Genomic DNA, 24208 nt, shown 5'->3' with positions numbered 1-24208 from the left:
TATTAGGAGCTAATATAATTTTAATTTGTAAAATAACTTTTGACGAATAAAGTAATTTTTGATTTTAAATTTTTAATTCACTGATTTTCAGCCTGAATTTTTATTCAGTTGGGTTACCTCAGAACTTTTACTGGGTAGTCCGATTTGGATTATTCTGTTTTTCATTGAAAGCTATTGCTTGTCATGTGGTGGCATTTAAATTTAATCCAGACGTGACAAGCATTTTTTTAAATTACTTCTAATAATACGTATTTACTTGACTATTTTATCATCGACCTAAGTAAATGAGTAAGTTTAAATTGTCAATTTAATTGAAGTCGGTTTTGTTTTGTTGCGAGCAAACACAATAAAATTATATATACTCCACCATAATAATAATAGCATGATATTGTTGATTATTATGTAATTGAGAAATATTTAATATTAATATAAAATTGACAAATTATAAATGAATTTTGTAAGTGGAAATTTTCTATATGTAGTTTTTATAACAAAGATCAATAATGTAAACATTATTATTTTATATAATATGTTTACAATATTATAAACATTATTATTTTATATATATGTTATAAATTACTAAAATGACTTGTTAGTAAAAAGGCAAGATAACAGAGAACAAATTCTTATAGCTGAACAAAAAAAAATGAAACAAAAAAATCAAGACGAAGATTAGTAGATTTGTATTTGCATCAGATTAGCATTTGCTGCTTTGTAGATTTATCAAATGTATTTTGAAGGGAAGAACCTTCTCAAATGGTTTTTGATCAAGACGAAGTTTCATAAAAAAACCTTAAATCGAAAAAACCCTTAACCTTAAAAACAGTAATCTTAAGATAGTGAAAAAATATTCTCTCAAAAAGCGATATAAAGCACCTATTTTAACGATGTTTTGATAATAGTTAATAAACAAATTTTCACCCGAGAAAGTTTAACTTCAATTTGCAGGCTGCAGGAAGACCTTATACAAATATAGTTGGAGTATATTAAAATAAAGTAAAATTTGAAAATGGCTTAGGATTTTTTTTTACACGTTTAACGTGGTCCAAAACATCTATGTAACACCCATTTGATCCACCATCCATCCTGTATATAAAGAAAAGAAATTTGAGAAATTTTGTAATACGCGAAATTAAACTAAGCTACAGTTTCTTCGAAATTCTACTAATGTTGTATACCTAAAATAACTTTGCAGTTCCGAGTTTCAAAATTTATCTGAAGTAGGAATTCTAAACTTGTTTAAACGTTGTCCGTCTAACTAATAACGTTGTAGTTCGTTAGTATCAGCTTTATAATTGAAACAATTATTATTAAATCTTCGTTTATTTTAATTGATGGATATAAATTGTTTTTTTTTTTTTTTACATATATAAAGTTATGTCCACAGGCTTATAGTGCCCGTGCTTTTGTTGTTCCGATTTTTAGTTTTGTTAGTGATCGTTTACTTGGTACACTACTGCAGCTTACATTAAGAAAACTAATTATTCTATCTTCGTATCCCTAATGCAGACGTGAGTCCACCGACCAAAATTATGCTAAACTTATTTGATATCTTACATGGATATAAATTGTTGATGACTTTTACTTAAAACAAACCATTGAAGAATTTTTAAACTTGTTACGCTAAAATAAATAAGAAAATATTAATAATTCAGATTTAGTGGCTACATATCATATAACAGTTGTACTGAAAGTAAGTTAATACGAGTACCTATATATAAGTGTAGTACGTATAAATTACTATTCGCGTGTATCCGTCTGCTTAGTTAAAGTTAGTGCTCGTCATTATAGGGATGTAGCGTGAAGATAAAGTTATTATATATCCACAATGTCATTTTTAAATTTGTATGAGTATTTTTTTATTACGAAATTTTTTGTAAAAATGATGTGCTATTTTCCTTACTTAAAAAAATGTATAAAAATTTATTTACGTATTACATTTATATTTACATATCATAAGTAAGTTTTATATAATTTTACATCTATAACATTTATATATGTATTGGTATGAAAAAAAAAATTAACACAATATTTGTAGGTAAGTACATGTAGCATTTTCAATTTTCATTGAGTGATCACTGTTTCCAATGACTTTTTAGTAGGTAGTAATTTTGAGTGTTTGAAAGCCCGAACTGTCTCAACGACCGTATTATATTATTCCAGTGATATTACAAGTGCCAATTATCGCTCGTTTTGGAAAACAAACGACAATAGTTATGATCATTTGATGTGTGTTTATTCACTATTGGGTACATAATAGTTCGAATAATAAGTTATAATATGTAAAGATATACTCCTATTATATTGAAAGTTAAACAATTTTTATTACTATAGAATTTTCTGGGCAGTAATATTTTCAAGTAAAATTTATACGATATAATAGAATGGATAGTAAGAACTTGAAACTGTTATTGGTTGGCTTTAAGTTGAATCGTAGTTACAAGTAGGTATACTGTCCATTATTAGTAGTTTGCTACTTGAACTTCTTAACCGTAGAGCAAATAATGAGATCGCTAACTTAGTTGTACAATTGTATAAGTCTTGAAGTGTTCCAGTATACAGGAGTCATGTATTGAAAACAAATATAATAGGATCAAATCTCTAAACATATCTTTAACTTAATGCTCCAGAAGTATTTTTTACGGTTCAATTTTGTAGTTTTAAATGAGTTTTTAAATAGATTTATACTTTTGGATAATATTATACTTTATGTTTATTTAATATATAAAATCACTGACATAGATTAGATGGAGTGTGTGATGTACATAGAAATTATAATAACCTGTAGGTAAGGTAATGTGGAAATGTGGATAAATAATTATATAAATGTATATGTGTGAGTATGTGATGTAACGAGAGTATGTTTATATGTCTCAGCATATATGCGTGTGAATGTATGTATAAACAAAAAAAATCCGCCAGCGTCGGACCACGTCCTAGCTTTATCTACTAGGCAGTCACAGGAATGTCGATTTGTATTTCGAAACATAAATCGCCTGTGCTATTATAATGCACGATGTTCAACAATATATATATACTAGCTGTGCCCGCGGCTTCGCCCGCGTTGAAATTAGTGTGTCACAAAGTTTTCCCGGTAAACTTCCAGTGAAACTCTCATCAAAATCTTAGCCGTTCCGTAAACCTTCCACTTGCCAATGGTGGAGCCCTTTCTCCAATGGTGAAACCGCATGAAAACCCGTTCAGTAGATTTTGAGCGAATCGATCACATACACTTTTGGAGACTTTGTTTTATAATACACTAAGTGTTGCCCGCGATTACGTCCGCGTGGTTATGCAGATATGCATTACTATTAAGATGTTTAACGCAAATTATTTTTTTATTTCAGTCACTTGAAATGCTTATCAAACTGAGTAACTTTTTAAAAGGCACAATTTAGTATAATTTAATATTTAGTTATTTTTATAAAACCTCTGTATACACCACATTTTTAGTTCTATTTTCAGGCTGTATATATTTCATACAAACTATCAACCCCAATTAAACCCCCTTAGAGGTGGAATATTGTAAAATCCGTTCTTAGCGGACGTCTGCTAACTATAATCTACCTCCCTGCCAAATTTTATCTTTGTCTAACCTGGATAGATAGACCATCCAGCGGTTTTTGAGTTCTCGTGATGAGTGAGTTGGTGACCTTTCTCTTTTATATATAGATTACGATGCATTATTTGGACACCTCCTATCTATAGAGCATACATTTTAAATTTCAAGTCTCTTACTTCAAAAACATAAGACTTTCATACAAACTTCCAACCCCCGTTTTCCCCCGTAGGGGTCGATTTCTGTAAAATCCGGTTTTGATAGATGTTAACGCCCTATAAGGAACCTACCTGCCAAATTTCAAGTTTGTAGCTGTTATAGTTTCGGAGATTCCGTGATGAGTTAGTCAACCTACCATCCCCCGTTTTAACTCCAAAAGTGAGTTGATTTCTAAAGATATATTATTTGGTCACCTTTCTACAATCTATAGAGCATACATTTTAAATTTCAAGTCTCTTACTTCAAAAACATAGGACTTTCATACAAACTTTCACTCCCTTTTTTTTACGTGGTGAAAATCCATCATGGATACCGTCCAGCGCGGGGGCGCCAGAGGATTATGTCAGACTCCTACTGACTAAAAACCACCACGTGTGAGTAGTCATCCGCCTGGGTGGGGCGAGATGGGGTCGCGCTAGCATTCACCACCTAAATTTCCAACCTCTGTTTTATCCCCACAAGGGTCGAGTTTCGTAAAATCAGCTCTTAGCGGATGTTTACGCCCTATAAGAAACCTACCTGCCAAATTTCAAGTTTGTAGCTGTTATAGTTTCGGAGATTTCGTGATGAGAGAGTCAACCTACCATCTACCGTTTTAACCCCAAAAATGAGTTGATTTCTAAAGATACATTATTTGGACACCTTCTCACCATCTAAAGAGCAAACATTTTAAATTTTAAGTCTCTTACTTCAAAAACATAGGACTTTCATACAAACTTCCAACCCCCGTTTTATCCCTTTAGGGGTTGAGTTTCGTAAAATTGGTCCTTAGCGGATGTCTACGCTTTATAAAAAACCTACCTGCCAAATTTTAAGTTTGTAGCTGTTATAGTTTCGGAGATTTCGTGATGAGTGAGTCAATCTACCATCCCCCGTTTTAACCCCAAAAGGGAGTTGCTTTCTAAAGAAACATTATTTGGACACCTTCTCACCATCTATAGAGCATAAATTTTAAATTTCAAGTCTCTTACTTCAAAAACATAGGACTTTAATACAAACTTCCAACCCCCGTTTTACCCCCTTAGGGGTCGAGTTTTGAAAAATCCGTTCTTAGCAAATGTCTACGCCTTATAAAAAGCCTATCTGCCAAATTTCAAGTTTGTAGGTGTTATAGTTTCGGAGATTTCGTGATGAGCGAGTAAACCTAACATCCCCCGTTTTAACCCCAAAAGGGAGTTGATTTCTAAAGATTCATTATTTGGACACCTTCTCATCATCTATAAGATGTACATTTTAAATTTCAAGTCTCTTACTTCAAAAACATGGGACTTTCACACAAACTTCCCACCCCCGTTTTACCCCCTCAAGGGTCGAATTTCGTAAAATTCGTTCTTAGCAAATGTCTACGCCCTATAAGGAGCCTTTCTACCAAATTTCAAGTTTGTAATTGTTATAGTTTCGGAGATTTCATGATCAGTGAGCCAACCTACTATCCCCCGTTTTAACCCCAAAAAGGGGTTGATTTCTAAAGATACATTATTTGGACATCTTTTCACCATCTATAGAGCTTACATTTGAAATTTCAAGTCTCTTACTTCAAAAACATAGGACTTTCATACAAAGTTCCAACCCCCGTTTTACCCCCTTAGGGATCGTTTTTCATAAAATCCGTTCTTAGCGGATGCCTACGTTTTATAAGGAGCCTACCTGCCAAATTTCAAGTTTGTAGGTGTTATAGTTTTAGAGATTTCATGATGAGTGACCTTTCGCGTTTATATATATTATAGATATATATTTATTATTTTTAAATAATATTGTAATATATGGTGAATTTTGAATCCTCGATAAGTTTTGAATAACAAATTTTATAACAAAATAAACTAAAGAGTTTGGCTGCCGTTAGGTATTATGGTAAAATGTTGATTCTGAGTATAAAGTGCTTTAGGTTTAATACGTCACGTGCACGAAATGCACTTCAAGTAGCGCTTGCTTTAAGGTTTACAGAGCTCAGGTGGTAACACATGTTTTGTATGTATTTATTACTTTATAAGGTAAACTACTAAGTTAGTGTAGAATCTTGGCTAGCACTTGTCAGATAATGAAAAGCATATTTAAATTGTGGTGTAAGTTCGTAAAAACTTGTTATTGAAACTTTTTTTTATTTTTTTAAACGTAGTAATGGTTTAGATAGCATTCTTTTTTTGACTCATCGACTTTTAAAGTCAGGGAAAATGCTATATTGATAGTGATGATGAAAATTTAAAGAAATAAAATAAGCAAATTTCTGCTGTTGAGAAAATAAAAATCAAATCAAATATCAGTTTGAAAATAGTTAAAAATGTATATTTCAGACACCAGTAATAAAGAGCAAGCTAAGTTGAATGAAATAAAGTTGAAATCGTTTTATGTTAAAATAATATGAAAAGTTTAAACAAATATTTTAATGGGATATTTTCTTTTTCATTACTAAAATATTTAAGTAAAAATCTAAAAAGTAGTGATTTTATGTGACAGACAGAAACAATGAAAGCCCGCTCGTTCATCATATTCACTTCGTATGCGACTCGACCTCGTTTCATCTGTTAATTCTCACCAAGTTAATATGTCAGGAAATTACTCTTACTCGCTATTGCAAAGTCATTTTTTATAAAGTGAACCATTTCAGTTATAATCGTCGATATATTACATTTTTATAATTTTTGCACCAGCCTTACTGAGGAAGTACCTCAACAATATAGATATACATTGCATCTTTCAATGCTCCTGGTACCTAGTTTTTTGATCGACTTAAAAAAAGGAGGAGGTTCTCATTTCGACTATACATTTTTTATATAGGTATGTGACCTCAGAACTTTTGATTGGGTGAACCGATTTCGATGATTTTTTTTTAAATCAAAAAATGCGTGTTACGTAGTCTTATTTAAATTTAATTGAGATCTAAAAAGTAATTTTAGAGTTATCACTAATAATGCGTACTTATATGACTATATTTTCGTCGATATGTTATATTATAGCTCATAAATTTTTAGTGGGTGTACTATTTTCAGTGCATCTTTTTTAATCAAAAGGTGGTGCTTTTTATGTGACCCCATTTAAATTTGATTGAGATCTGACCTGAGTTCCTTTTGAATTATTTCTAATAATGCGTATTTACTTAACTATTTTTCATTTACCTAAGTCGTATTACTTGTCGATGTAATTAATGTGTTTTTTCTTCTGCGAAAAAACATAGTTATTACTAGTAATACGTAACTTTTGACCCTTTGATTTTTCTTTACATAGTAAATTATACAATGATATAATGTTTCTTAGACATAAAAAATAAAGATAATAAATCCTAGTTCATCGTCATAAAAACATTGCAATGATTTTTTTTTTATGAAAATTTTATACAGGTAAGTAATTGGTTGTGAACAAATAGTTACTAAAGCCTAATGATTCAAAGCCGAAATCTTTACCACACAGATTTCTACCATAATAAGATTTTAATTATTCCAAAATTTCGAAGCGTTCTTCAATAACCATGAAGCATGAGGTGTTCCACAAAGAGTAACTTGACCTAGTCTCTTGAGAATTGACGTTCGAACGCACCGCGCACGTAAAGGAAGCCTGCAAATTGATTTCAAGATGCTATTTCTATTTACAAAATATAGATGTTCTCTGAAATAAAATACAGCAGATTGTGGAATGCTGTCCTGTATTCGTGATATGTGGTTTTGATTGTATCTATTGGATACAGAGGATTGTCTTCGCTGATACTAGCTACTACATAAGCCACTGAATCATGGAGACGTATTAGATAAACAGTATACGGTGTTGCCGTATATTATTACTATTGTACCATGTATGCAGGAAAATCAATTACGTTGTTTCGTCAGTTTTATATAAAAATGATAATTTTGATTAGAAAACAAACATTATAAAGAATATAATTTTTGGCGTTAAATAAAAAAAGAATAGACAAAATTGCAAAAATATATTTTTGAGCTTTGAAGATCTTCGCCTACTTTGTACTTCTATTGTTTTTATTATACTAGTTGTAAAGCTATTTATTGTAATGGTAGAAATGACGACTTAAATATATTTATCAAATAAACTTACAATATTTAAATAATTAATCGCTATTATATAACACGAGGTCATTATATGAAGTAACAAGTTATTGTTTTTAATTCTGACTAGCTTCAACCAGTAACTTCGTACGCGTGAAATTTGGAATTATAATTTCACTATATTTTTTAAACACTCCACTTTTCGATGGTGCACAAAGGTAAAATCTAATCTAGATATTTATTCAGACCTGCAAGATCACAATTGTGAAATCATCATCAGGATCTAATTCCATGCAACAAACAGATTTTGCATGGCGCCGCCCGGAACAAATGCAGAAATGGAGAGAGAAAATTTTTAAAAATAGAAGGCTTCTAGGCTCTCTGGAACTTTTGAGTTTCATTCATTTTACCAAATTATCTCTCATGAAAAGACATTTACGGTTACAAATTATTATTTGTATAGATTTGTTTTGTGATGAAGTATGGAATAACAATGTTTGATTGATTGACACAACATTATTTAAGTGAAAAAGATTTAATGACGTTTCCAACATAGGAAACGTCATTAATTTTTTTTAATAACTTACAATAATATGTTATTGCATACAATTGTTTTTCAATTCATTCATTAACCTTAAATGTATTTATATATTTCGTTAAAATTTTCAAATGTCAATAAAAACTCATTCGCTTAATTTGAAATACATTTTTTAAAATATGAACTGGATGAAAGTTAAAATTAAAATTTCTTTGTCGACCTCTGAAGGGATTGATTTTTATTAAATTTTTATTTCAGTGTATACAAAATATAATTAATTGTCAGTTTGGATAATTTATTAACGTTTATATGTACATTTAGTGTACAATAACTAGTGATATAGATCTGGTAAATTAGAAAACAGAAGACAATTAAAAAACCCTTTAAAGACTAAATGTTTTTAGAATATAAGCAAGCAATAGTATAATGCTGAAATATATAGAAAAATTCTACATTAACTCAATACTTTTAGGAAATCACGTCACGTGCAAGCAAAGTGCATCTTCAAAAACCGTTTGGTGAAAAGCTTGCGTAACCCTTGTAAAGCTTCCAGAAATCTTAAGAGCACTTTCGAAATAATATATTATACTGAGAATGTCGTATCATGCTAAGTCAAGTAAAATAGTTTTATAAACCATAGATATTCATAACTTGAACTATAACTAAATGTATTGCTAGCAATTAAGCAGTAAGTTTTTATTTATATATACTACTATTGTTTTTAAGTTAGTGTTGGTATTTTCAATAAAATTCTTGATATTTTCTGGATTAATAATTTCTTTTATTATCGAAACACAATTACTTACGTAGATTAGTGTTCAATATTTTCCCTTGTAGGTTTTTACAACTTGAACAAATATGATAAGGTATGTTTTTGTGTAGATGGAATACCTAGTTCTTATCATTATCATTCTTTCATAGTTAGAGGGATGGCTAAATATTTATTACTATTTTATTTTTTTTATTTATTTTTATTTATTTATTCTTAATGTACACCAAAATACAGACACATATAAAGAAAAATACAATACAAGATGTACAAAGGCGATCTTATCGCTAAATAGCGATTTCTTCCAGATAACCTTTGGGAACTGGACACGATACAGTAGCAGCGGTTAGAAGTGTGCACAAATTAAGGAGGAAAAATCAATAATAAATAGATAAAAAACTACGATATGATAGACTTACATAATTATTAAAGAAAAAAAAAAACATATAAATAAGTAAATATTTTAGTGTATACTATATAATATACATATACACACACATAAACATACATACATACACTTATAAAAATATATACATATATACATATACACACATAAATATATACATATATGTACACTTAAAGTAAACTACAAATCGCGACAGTTATGACTTAATGAGCGACATATAATGCTTTTTAAGGCGTTGCTTGAAGCAAGCTTGTGTTGGAGCTTGTTTTATTAAAAGCGGAAGAGAGTTCCACAGACGGGCAGCATTAACAGTAAATGAATTGGAGTAGAAGGAGGTAGAATGGGGAGGAATTTTCAGAAGCAAATTGGATTCAGATCTAAGGGACCGCTCATGGGAATCGCAAAGAAACGTAAACCGTTCTTTAAGGTAATGAGGGGCATTAGGATTAAAAAGAACACAGTAGAGTAGAGTAAGTACATGGTTATTCCTGCGAAGGCGAATTGGGAGCCACTTGAGTTTACTGCGAAAATCGGAGACGTGGTCATATTTGCGAAGACCAAATATGAACCTTATACAGAGATTTTGAAGGCGCTCAAGCTTATTTAGTTGCTCCTCTTTAAGATCCAGAAAACACGTATCTGCATAGTCAAGGATTGGTAAAAGTAGTGATTGTGCCAGCGCAATTTTGGTAGGCAAGGGAAGAAAGTACTGGAGTTGACGGAGTGAACCGACGGCTGCAAACAATTTCCGGCTTAGCTCAGTTAATTGAGGTGACCAAGAGAGATGACGATCGAAAGTTATTCGTAGATTTTTCACTTTATCACTGACGTTCAAAACAACTTGAAGAGTACAGGAGGTAAAAGTAACCAATCAATGCTACTGACTAGTTTTGGACTACCCACGATAATCACTTGAGACTTAGCAGGATTAACTTTTAACCCGTACGTATTTTACGCTAAAAGTACTAAATAGCGTTTTAGTAAAACTTAATTTAAAGACAGTCAAAAGCTTGGGATGATAAACATTTATTTATTTATTTCAAAAGCACCCTTACAACATACATATAAAACATTTAAAATTAAACAATATATAATACCAAAGTATCTGATACGCATGTCACTTACAAGTGTACATAACACTTTGGAATATAATGATTAAAAGCACAAAAAATCATAAATAATTAAAATATTTGAATTTTAAATATACCTACATTAAATACAGTTAAACACTTACAATATTCAAAAAAAAAAGAAAGTGACACCCCATCATTATCACCACCAAAATAATTAAAATAAAAAATATATTATATTATTATCATATACATTAATAAAATTAAACAATTGGATAATTTAATCAAAATAACTAAAGAAACAACAAAACTCAAATGAAGATATGCAACTCAAATAAAGATATGCACAGTATATAATATACAGCTTTACATCTTAGAACGTGTGCATAGTCTAGTATTAGTAAGATAGTGTCTCAGTTTGATTTTTAGTCACCAGCTAGCTTTTTTTCTTCGCTATTAAGAGTAGATTTCTTATTTTACGTAAACTAACCAAAACGAGAAGCGTAGCTCATTCGTCTTATTCATCATACGCGACTCGGCTTCGTTCCACGTTTAAATTCAGCTGAGGTTTTGTACGTCGGGAAATTGCATCTATGCGATTTACAAACGTTTCTATTCCATAGTTAATTTTTAAGACTTTTTGTTTTTGAAAAGAAACGAAAAGAGGAAAAGTGTGCAAGTAATCTTCTTGCTTTAAGGTGGTTTTGAAAGTGAGAATCTATGATTAAAAAACTACTTTTTTTTTCATAAAATGTATGCATTCTTTAATAACAGAAACCAATAAAATTGTTTATGATAATTTAATATGTTCTTACCACAATATACATAATTATATTTACGTACAGATGTTTCAGTCAATTCATATGAACCGCAGACAGAACGGCGGCGTAGTCGTCTGGCTTTGGTTAATGTAGCTTGACCGAAATATTATAACAAACTACATTAAAATACACGTGTCTTACATAATAATATTAAATTTGTTACACAAAGGAAAAAGAAAAACTAAACTATAAATAAAGTTAGGTATTAATAGCAGAATTAGAATTATTTCTCCAGATTTTAACAAATATTTTTTTGTGTTATAAAAAAAAATCTGCGTTATTATTTCTTGCTGGAGTTACGAATTTGTTTGCGATGAAATTTAATATTGAGATTATTGAAGATTCGACTATAACACTAGAGATATTTTTCATCCCAAAATTCTCACGGAATCAAGATTAACGAGAGCATAACCGTGAAGAACAGCTTGATTGAAATACGTATTTAAAAGTTTTAATTTTTTTATAATTTTTGGACTATAATATCGTAAATGTTGCAGTTGAATAGTGTGGTGGATTGGCGCTTACCCTTTTCTTATCTAGGGAACCAAGAGTTTATCCAGGAGTAGGATATTTACATACAAATTTAATTATCGTTATCGTTTCTATTTCATTATTTATTGCAACAAAGATTAGTAATAACCTTAATAACACATTTTACATTATCTAATTTTAACAATATGAAATAAAATCTCAAGCCTAATAGCTTTAGATTATAATAAGAGTTGAGTTAAATATATAACCATTTGGGAATACTCTCCTAGTAGTCGGCAGTTTCAAGTAATTTTACGAAACTCTTAAGCGTTTTATTCATGGTTTAAAGCGCACAATCTTCTATATACAACTCGTTTTCGGCGCAATTATTATATAAGTCTACAATTATCATAGAAAACGTGGCTTTCAAAGTCACGAAAATTTACTAATTATAAGCTCCATTCAACATTTCTGTGTTATTTTTTTTTTCATTTACATGCTATGTTTATAAAATTACAAAAGGATGTGTTATATGTAAAAATTATATTTTATTGAAAAGTAATATGAAATATTATATTATTTATTGACAATTATCCTATGTTTAAAATTAAGGAGTTTAATTAGTGGCTTAAGAATAATTTAAGCATGTTTTAATTGATATAAGGATTGGAAAGACTAACCTCTGCAGGTAAGAGCACCGAAATGAAACTAAATACGACAATACATATCGTATAGTTTAAAGCCCTTTCTTATCAACTAGACTTACTTGAGTAATATTTCTAATATTATTTAAAAAAAAATCCTATTTTAGTTTTTAAATTAGATATTGCATAGTCATTTAAGAACAGAAACGAAAATACATTGATTGAATAAACCCTACATTTTACTTATCCAACGATAACATAACCTACTACCCTAACCCTTTGCGTTCCTCGTACTCATGTAATGGATACTTTTAGATTATATTGCAATAAAATTATACGATTTGTTTGATATTTTGTTAATAGTTCCTCAATATGAATGAATGTTCTGTATTATTATAATCAATTTGTTACTTAATTAAGTGATGAGTATCTGTATACTTTGCCTCAGACAGCACGTTGACCTGTCGGTTCCGGTTGATATCACACACATCTGGTACCCATAATTGGTAATTTATCCGTTAAAATGTAGTGGAGTAGCGTGGTTGACAGAAGAAAGAGGTCTATACCCAGAAGTGGAATATTACAGGCTGAATCATGATCGCGATTACTTAAGTAAAAAAATATGAAGAAACTAACTAAGGTCAACACAGCAGGTAATTTCCTGCTCAAAATATGAAGCGGCCCAAAGTACCTCGACTTTACAGAAGATCACAGCTAAATAATACGTTTTTACTGCTGATGATTAAGGTGATCAGAGCTCCTGAGGAGAATTTAGGATAAGGTCGGCAACGCGCTTGCGATGCTTCTGGTGCTGCAGACGTCTATAAGCTACGGTAAGCGCTTATTATCAGGTGAGCCGTAAGCTTGTTTGCTGACCTAGATTTATTTTAAAAAAGGAAAATTCATGATAAAAAATAGCTTATGTGTTATTCAGGACTTTCAGCAATACAGACATAAAAAAAATATGTTTCTATCAAAAATAGTTATACTAAAAATCCCTAAAAATATTTGAATTACATAAAAACATTAAAAAAAATTCTCTTGAGTTAGGGAGACTTGTAAGTGGAATTTGAATGTCAAATAAAGCAAAGAATAAACAAATGATTAAGTCGTGGACGACGATTCTAAGCAACCGTTTTAATGAACACTAGCGACCCGCCCCGGCTTCGCACGGGTGTTGATACTAAATATACTACAGAATGTCTTTATTTATAGTATGAAGCTAGCTTATAGCATGGTTATTAAAATAATAAGAACAACATTCAAATATGCGTCGTTAGATTACACATTGTTACAGAATGCGTTGAGGAAATAAAGGTTCACTGCTCGTTCCCCGTAGGTGATAGCGTGATAATTTGAAGCCTATATGTCGACCCGACTTATTAATAATATTCGTGCCAAATTTGAAGTAAATCCATGCAGTACTTTTTGAGTTTATCCCGGACATACATACAGACAAACAGACAAAAATTCTAAAAACTATATTTTTGGCTTCGGTATCGATTGTAGATCACACGCCAAGTATTCTTTAAAAAAAAATATTCAATATACAGTATTGACTTTCCTACCATTTTATTATATGTATAGATTTAAGTATCGCATTGTTTAAGGATTTAAACTAAATCCTAAATGGCGTAAGTTGAATTAGGAAGTCATCATGATATTCTTATTCATATTTTCAAAAAGCATTTTTACGAAACTACAGTTATAGATTTTAAATGCATTCAAAATCAGGCAAAAGTAAGTTTTTAAATAAATAAAAAATATCTATCTAGTGATCTTAGATTTATCACAAGACTCTTCAAAGTTCATATATGTATTTAACATCCAACTTTTTATAGTAATTTAAATGAAATATGTAAATATGATCGCAACAATTCGGTAGAGTCAACGTGTCTTCGACAGGTGTATAATCAGAGCTACAAAGTTACGTGATTTAGCATCAAATTCAAAGGAATTGTGAACCAAAATAGCGATTCGATCCCATAACACGTGATAGATGAATCGGTACCGCTCAGGGCCGGCACTTATTTATGATAGGGCGACCGTCGTCCGCGGCTAACCGCGGCGGAAACAGAGCTTGCAATTGTTCGCTAATTCACCAGCAAGGTATCTGACTGAAGTAATGTTATTAATGATTGATTATCAATACAGCAATTTAAATATCTAATTTTAAGTATTCAGGAGTAAAATATTTTTTAAACAATTACTCAATAAAATAACAGTAAAATAGATAAATTCTAGAATATAATTGTAGTTCACTTCGACCACTTCTAGTAAATATATATTCAAAATATATAGACAAATATATCCGCCAACTCACACTGGAGCAATGTGGTGGATTAAACTCCAATCTTCTCTTACATAAATCTACATGGAGAAAAGGGGTTATGCCCAGCAGTGGCATGTTACATGCTGAGTCGTGATGTATTGAAATGTAATATATACGTTTTAAGGTATAATTTTCTTTAAGGAAATTACAACTGCAATTTATTAAAAAAATATTTCAAGCTTACAAATATCTTCTCTTCAACGATATTGAAATATTATTATACATCCAAATAATTGAATTACGGAAAGCCAGTAACGACTCTTGAGAGTGTCTAGTGCTATCCAGAATCACTTTATAATCAAAGCAAAGACGTAAATATTCGAATCACTTTAGATTACGTCGATAGAAGTGGGCCGGCCAAGTAGAAGCCTGCTCTTCTGCCATTAAGCCGTCCTCTTCGAAATGTCGAGGACTCTCGATTCTTTACAGGACCGGATTTTCACGATTCGTTGCTTTCAATAAAACTTCATTTTTAGTATTCATTATGTTTTATATTTCCCTTATTAAAAGGGATCTTTAATCATCATATTTTATGGTAAAACTTCGTTTCTAATTACGTACTTATTAGTTCAGGGAAACAGTTTGTTCGCATTTTGTATAGAAATTCAAGGTAAGATTTTTGAAAAAAGCTTTAAATTTATTATAATTCTAGCTTCCCGAACAGACTTCGTTCTGTCAAAAGTTTATAGTAAAAGATTATTATTTTTTTTTTTTTTGTATGAAAGCCTTAGTAGAAGTAGGCATTAAGGGACATACAAAAAAAATATAGCCGAATCGGTCGAGCCATTATCGAGTCATGCGCTTAGCAACATTCATTTAATTAATATCTAAGACATACACACACGGTCGTCTGTTCCTTAAGTAAGCAACTTCATGCTTGTGTTATGGGTAACAGCCGATTGGTATAGCTACATTTTTTTTCGATAAACATACGTACACAATATAAATAAATATATATGTTACACCCAGACTCGAGGCCCAGAACTCTCGGAGTAGGAAGAAGGTAACTGCAAACTGTGCCAACGGGCTACTCAAAGGTCAAGTCAAGATGTGTCATTTTGTTCGATAACTTGCCGCCATCTCATAGGTAGTGACCGAATTCGTACATTAACTATTAAACTGCGTCTTTGACATCAAAAATTCCTGACTGAAAACTCTTAAACCGATTTTGTGCTATCCTTAATGACACTTAGGTTCATCAACGTCACAAATTTATTTCGCGGCATTTCTCCCTTTTTAAAGTGAAACTTTATTTTCAAAATAGATTTCTTCGTTATTTCACCTATTTTAATATCATATACCAAAAAGATTGTAACTTTTTACCAGATAACTGTGTTTGCTCGCAAACGAAAAAAAAACTGACTTGAATGACATAGACAAGTAATACAACATAAGTTGACGAAAAAAATTAACAAACGCACTAGTCGTTATTACAATTTTCGAGGGTTCCTTTCGATTTATCTAGCATCCCTTGGGATATCTTCTTTCCAATAAAAAAAAAAAAATTTGAAAAATTTGTTCTTACACGACGAAGTTATCCTCGAACATACATTAAAAAATACAATCGAATTGAGTAACTTCCTCCTTTTTTAAAGTCGGTTAAAAATACGAAAAGCTTTTTCCCTGATCTATTATATACATAAGGTTCATTGATTCATTATCAAACATCCGTAATTTTCGAAGAATTATTAGAAGTTATCCAATCTGACATAAAAAAAAAATCATTTTAATTGACCTACCAGTTCTTATATTATTTCATTTTATTTATAATTACTAATTTTATATCGCATTAATTTTTTTTTTTTTTTTTGTTTCCGAAAGTCACATAACAGGAGTATGGTCTAAGAGTCGGTGGGAGATCGACCAACGCAGATCTGATAACTCGACGAGACACATTTTTATCAAATATATAGCTTATAAACAAATACGCCAATCATAACTTGCCTATCGAAAAGTATTTATAGCTATTTTTAATTTAAGAAAATATTTAGTTTTTATTATTTCATACCTGTAAGTATATATAGTGTAAAATAATATAAATATTGTAATCGAAATTAGACTTATAATAAATTAAGAGTTCAAAATTACTATTAAGTGTAAGTAAATGCTGTCACTCACAAGTACATACATGACCAGGCGCACTCGGATACATTCATCGGACCTCGAACGTTCTACTTTTTCTCTCGAACCTATCAAATAGCTAAAATTCTAAAACTTTATAGCTTGGCAATGATATTTTATGTTCGATTTTTTTGCAGGCAAGCCTATATGTTTGGTTTTGTAATTAAAATATCTTACTATATATGTATCGATGTATGTATCTATATTGACTTATCAAGCCTACCTAGATGATTATTATGCTGTGTGTACGGCATTAAAGAATATATAGCCTACCCCTCTCTTCCCATGGGTGTCGTAAGAGGCGACTAAGGGATAACACAGTTCCACTACCACTTTGGAACTTAAAAAGTCGATCGATGGCGGGATAACCATCCAACTTTGCCATCCAGCTATCTAACTGCCTCTTAACCATCCAGCTTTGAAATACACAGGCCGAAGACGAGCAGCAGCGTCTTCGGTGCGACATAGTCAGCCCTGCGGTGACCAACCCGCCTGCCCAGCGTGGTGACTATGGGCGAAACACATGAGTTCACGCCATTTCTGGCTCGAACTTGTGGAGGCCTATGTCCAATAGTGAACTACGATCCTGCGAAGCCTACCTAGGCATATTATGTGTCTTAAAAACTCATTCGGTCATCACAAAAGTGAAGGTGATGAAAGAAAATTGATTAAAATTATTAAAATTATTAATAATTATAATTTAATTTATTTATAACTATGAACACTTTTTGATAGGCAAGTTATGATAGGTATATTTGTTTATAAACTATATTTGATAAAAAGTATTTCTCATCGAGTTATCAGATCGGCGAAGGCCGATCTTCCACATCTCTACTAGTAAGTTCAATAAAATTTTGCAGTTTTGTGGATTAAAGCTAGAATGTTAACAATACTTTGTATTTCAACTCAAACTTTTGAACGATTCTCGTCGAATAGTAAAAAAAAACTAAAATTCCATTACTTATTTATTATTAGATAATATAATTATGTTAACGAAACCTAAAATAGTTTTTTATCTTTTCAACATTTAACAAACACTTAACAACAACACGTATTGTACGTATACTCGTCCAATTTTTGTGAAACATTTTAATAACCTTTTACCTGTCCTTTGTCAACTGGAACAATGAAAAATTCTACAGATACCACAGTTATCTATAAAGTAGAGACTGATCTTCTCCCACAGCTCTACCCGTATTAAATTTTGACTTAGATAAATCCACGCTTTCATATATTGTAGTATTGCAGGTTTAATAAGTGACTATAGGCAGGAGACTTAGCACCCCACAACAAGGTACTAGACAACATTACGAAGTTTATACATCTATAGGCGCTTTTTAAAACGTAATACGTACCATCATATAATCAGGGCAATAGAATTGAATACGCCTCCGCCTGTAATATCCCACTACTGGGCATAGGCCTCTTTCCCCACGTAGGAGAAGGATCAGAGTTTAATCCACCACGCTGCTCCAATGCGGGTTGGCGGATATATTCCCTACTATGAGTAACGATCGCTATCAGGTGCACATGATAACAACCGGGACCGACGGCTTAACGTGCTCTCCGAGTCACGGCGGGGAGACCCACTAGGACTGCACAAACACCCAGACCACGGCAAACACCTGTATGGCCAATACAAATGTTTGTCATGTGCGGGGATCGAACCCGCAACCGCCAGCGCAACAGATACAATCCATGGCTGTAACTGTAAGCAGATGTATTAAAATAATTATAACATGAACTATGTGGTGGGCACGAAGCCAATGCCGAGCGTGTCCATTTTATTATTTCTATTCGCAAATTTTCGCCTGCGAGACAATACGGGCCAGCTGGCTCATGAGCCCCGATTTGCTTTATAAAGATTTACTTTATAGAAATGTCGGATTTTACTGGATTTTTATTATTGAAGTCTTAATTATGTAGATTTATATTCATGTATGTTTTTTTTTATGTTTAATATATAAGATTTGTTGCTTTATGTATATAATATTTGTCGGTGTGATTTAATACGTCTTATACTATACTAATCTGCTGTGTGGCTACGGCATTAAAGAAAACAGCCACCCCTTCTCTTTCCGTGGGTGTCGTAAGAGGCGACTAAGAGATAACACGATTTACTACCAATTTGGAACTGTTAAAGCTGACCGATGACCGAATAAGCATGCAACTGCTGGCTTCCAAATATACAGGCCGAAGACGGGCAGCAGCGTCATCGGTGTGACAAGGCCAGCCCTGTGGTCACCAACCACAGGGCTGCCAGCGTGGCGTGGGCACCAGCCTGCCTAGCGTGGTGAGTATGGGCAAAACACATGAGTTCACGCCATATTTGGCGCGAACTAGTGGAGGCCTTTATCCAGCAGTAGACTGTGATAGGCTCAAGTGATAATGTGTAATAAGTGTAGTTCAATATAACTGTCTGTTTTATTATGTATACCTTTTCTTATTGACTATAACAGATTTGTTTTGTTTAAATTTTTTTCGTAGCTTTTCATTTTATTAAAAAGTTTCAAAAATAGATAGAAAAACCGTTCACAAAGATAAAAATATAAAGCTAAATGACATTTTTCCACCAGTGTAACATCTGGAGAGCTAGGCGAATGTGGCCAAAAACCTAACCGTCAACGACTGGCAAAAGTAAAATTATTTTATACACAAAAATACATATTTCGCTAAAATACGTCTAGTGGTTCTCATTAATGTTAAAATGTAATATGGTATATGCATTAGGTACGTGTTACGTGTTGGAATTCGGAAATATTTTTCATTTATTTAAAGCAAACGTAAAATAGGAATCAAATTAAGTCAAATAAAATATACATGGATAGGTCAGTCAAGGTTTTTGATATTGGTTAAGGTTCCATACGGGCGTATTGCGTGTCTTTTCGGAAAAAATCCTACAGAGGGCCATCCAGTGTAAAGCGTTATAAATTTTGAGTGGCTTTGAGTGTAAACCGTTTATAAATACCTGATAACAATTTTTGTGTGCTATAATGCAGTGTATTTAATTTTTTTGGCTTTCAACCATTGTAAAGTAGCACAGATGATTTCGTCAACGTCACGTTGAATGGAGAAAACACGAAGGGGATAAATCGGTGCCCTTGAGATCACAGCATCAACAATCTTTTAAAGATCTTAGATAAATACTTTACGGTTAACCTGCAACCTAAAATAACACAAAAATTTAAGGTATGTCAAATATAAACAATCGCTACTAATCTATGCATCTATACAATTAAATAAAATTGGAATGTCTGTTTGTAATATTAAAATAACCGTTTTTTTACTATATTCATATGAATATATACACGGTACATATACCAAAGTAAGAATTTTTGTAATTTTTGTCTGTCTGTTTGTCTGTGTGTTCTGGCTAATCTCTGAAATGGCTGGACCAATGTTGACGGGACTATCACTGGCAGATAGCTGATGATTATTTCAGACTTTTTGTTTTTATTTTGTTACTACGAATTGAACAATATCTATTTTGTTCAATTTCACGTGGATGACGTCGCGGGCACAGATAGTCCATAGAAATAAATAAAATTGGAGTGTTTGTTTGTAATATAAAAATAACCGCTTTTTACTAAATGCATATGGATGTATACACGGTACATATAACAAAATATTAAGTTCTGTTAATATATCGAAGATTTTATCAATACTTCGTTCGTTAAATAGCTCATTCGCTAAAAGGATAAAAACCATTAAAATTAACAGATATACATATATAGTACAGGGTAGATAATAACAAATATCAAATGCTGTTTGTCAATAGTACCACCAGTATCACTCGTCTACACGACTCGCCTAGCGCCCCTGTATTTTCTATACTCATTTATCTTATCTTATACTATTAAACGAGCAATTCTTGTATATATATATGTATATATATAATCTGAATCTCGGAAACGGCTCCAACGATTTTCATAAAATTTAGTATACAGGAGGTTTCGGGGAAGATAAATCCACCTAGCTAGGATTCATTTTTAGAAAATGTCGTTTTATCCCTGTTTTTAGGGAGTGAAAAAAATATCGTTAGATTACGAAGGTAAATTTTGCATCCGTCAATTTAGTTGCAATAGCTCGGTGGGAAATCGGCCGGTCGGGATCAACCGAGAAGATCATGGTTCAAATCCCCATGTACCTGAAAAATATTTTTTCTTTTTTTTTTAATTGCACTCTTTATTTTTTATTTAAATAGGCAGTTCTTATTTTTTATTATTATGTCGGTAAAATCGAAAAATATTATTCATATTTTATCATTATTATTTTTTATATTTATTTATATTTTTTATTGTTGTTGGTAAAAAAAATATTATTCACATTTTATAAATATGTAATTTGTATTTAAATATGATTTAAAAAAAAAACACGATTTGTTGGAGCGCCTATCAGTTTTGAGAAGCAATTACTCTCAATCTTGTAATTGTGTGTGACACGCGTTGGCGCAACGGTTACGCCATGGATGTACCTGTTGCGCTGGTGGTTGCGGGTTCGTCCCCGCACGTGACAAACATTTGTATTGGCCATACAGGTGTTTGCCGTGGTCTGGGTGTTTGTGCATTCCTTGTGGGTCTCCCCACAGTGCCTCGGAGAGCACGTTAAGCCGTCGGCCCCGGTTGTTATCATGTACACCTGATATAGATCGTTACTCGCTTAGTAGGGAATATATCCGCCAACCCGCATTGGAGCAGCGTGGTGGATTAAGGTCTGATCTTTTTCCTACATGGGGAAAAAGGCCTATGCCCAGTAGTGGGATATTACAGGCTGAAGCGTTGTAATTGTGTATTTTGTATCAATTTTAAATTTATCGTTATTTTTTATTTTTATTTTGCGTTAATTAATTATTTATAATTGTGTTTGCAGGCAAACGAAAAAAAAACCGACTTCAATTATATCGACAAGTAATACAACGTAGGTATATGAAAAAATAATCAAGAAATACGCATTATCAAAGACTACTCCAAAAGTTGTAATCAGATCTCGATGAAATATGACCACATGATAAACATCGGCTTTCGATTATGTTAAAAATCATCAAAATCAGTACACCCAGTAGTATGTTAAGTATTATGTAGTTAATGTAAAGTTACGCAGATTTTCGAGAGTTTCCCTCGATTTCTCTAGGATTCCATCATCAGATCCTGCTTTCCTTATCATGCTACCACACCAGGGATATCTCCTTTCCACCAAAAAAAGAATTATTAAAATCTCTGTTCATAAACGACGAAGTTATCCCCGAATATACATTAAAATATATATATACTAGCGACCCGCTCCGGCTTCGCACGGGTATAAAATAAAATTATAGCTTATGTCATTCACTGAAAAATGATTAAAATAGATCCAGTAGTTTTGATTTATTCATTACTGCCCGTGGCCCGCACGCGTTAACTTTAGAGTAAAAGCCGGCCGGAACTGTCGCAAACGCTACGTATCGCAATTTTTAAATCTATAATATCTTCAAAAATATTCATTTAAATCATATGCTGTAAAGGGCCATATAGATCTATATTAAATCAACAATGTATTAAAGGTATTTAATTAGATAAGGATTAATGCTGTATTGGTTAAAATCGCTTTGAAAATTAGCCATTATTTGTTGTAAAAAGTAAATGACATAAAAATGTTATTGTGGGATATCCATAAGAGATAGACATATACCATAGCAGAGTTTTCTGTAGAATTTTTCAATGTGTATAATACTTAGAACATTATTTTGATAAATCTCGTAGGGTTCAGGCTGCGTTTGCAATGTAAGCGAAAAAAATGTAATTATTTATGACATCACATTAGAAATCTCAAAAATAACAGTTTTTTCCACTATTTAATGGATGTTATTATACATATAAACCTTCCTCTTCAATCACTCTATCTAAAAAAAAAAAGCGCATCAAAATCCGAAAAAAGATTTAAGCATACATAGGGACATAGGGACAGAGAAAGCGACTTTGTTTTATACTATGTATGTGCTCATTTCTTAATTTTACAGAAGAGAACTTTTAATTTTTTTTTTTAATGTTCTAATGTTAAAAACTTTATTCATACAAAATATTATAAAACTTTTAATTTTTTTTTTTCGCTTTTACTTCCTCATTTCTGGATATTTATAGTAGGTTTGAAATCTTTATAAAATTAATAGTTTACTTTCTTTGCTATAGTTAAAAATCAAAAATTTGCTATAGTTTAAAAATCATAAGATTTTTAAACTATAGCAATCATTATCATTAAATTATCAAAAAGTCCTAATAAAAGACATAACAAAAAAAGTGTCCTGAATTGTGATTTTGTTGCACCGAAAGTGCGATACATAGATATTGAGTTTCCTTCAGCCGAATTGAGTAACCTCCTCCTTTTTTTGAAGTCGGTTAAAAAAGACTTCATCCAAACCGGCAGCGAATCATTTTAACTCTCTCTTCTACTACTAATCCTTCACGATTTACTAAAAATACCGAGCTGAGCTCGGTCACCCAGGTACTTTACACTATGTATCACTAAGTGCCCTAGATATATTATTTATTAAGCTATTTCTTTCGTGTCTTTTTTTAAAATGAATTTTACACATTACTAGTGTTAAATCAAATAAGGTACTAAAAATCTGTTTACAGTTTGAAAGAATATTTTATATTCGGAACAGTTGCCATTCATTTTATTACGGAAATATTTCATCAAACAATCAATATTGAATCTTTGCCGAAGTCTCTCGAGAAATTTAATAAAAGTAACATTCGGATTGATATTAAAAATTTGGAGCAATGAATCTTTACATCGTGAATTGAAAGAGTGGCCAAGTTAACTTATATTTATCGCGTCAAGGGTTTCGTACAACTTAATTTTATAATATATTCCTTTTATTTTTACTCATTTGGCTTGCGATATATTATATGAACTTTAATTAAAATTGTCATAAAGTTTGAAAGATTTTGGGTAGGTAGAGCTTCGAACTATCCAACTTGTTTTTGGTTCTTAATTTTTTTTTTAAATTATCTATAATTGTTATTCTTAACAACAAGTCTATCTTTACGTAGTTTGGAAATCCTAAATATTTTGATGCGAACTGATTGTTTTTTGTTCAGTAAATTATTTTTCTATTCTGTTTTATCATTATCATACAAAATAATATAGGTATGTATATGTATAGTGTCAGTGGAACAGTGATTAAAATGATACATACCTTTATGCATATATGTTTACAATACACAATATATATATATAGATCTGTGTAGATATCTACATTTATGAAATATTTACAAGATATATTTA

The sequence above is a fragment of the Melitaea cinxia genome, chromosome 13 (genome assembly GCF_905220565.1).
Source record: "Melitaea cinxia chromosome 13, ilMelCinx1.1, whole genome shotgun sequence".
In the NCBI taxonomy this organism is placed as follows: domain Eukaryota; kingdom Metazoa; phylum Arthropoda; class Insecta; order Lepidoptera; family Nymphalidae; genus Melitaea; species Melitaea cinxia.
This window is presented reverse-complemented; position numbering follows the sequence as displayed.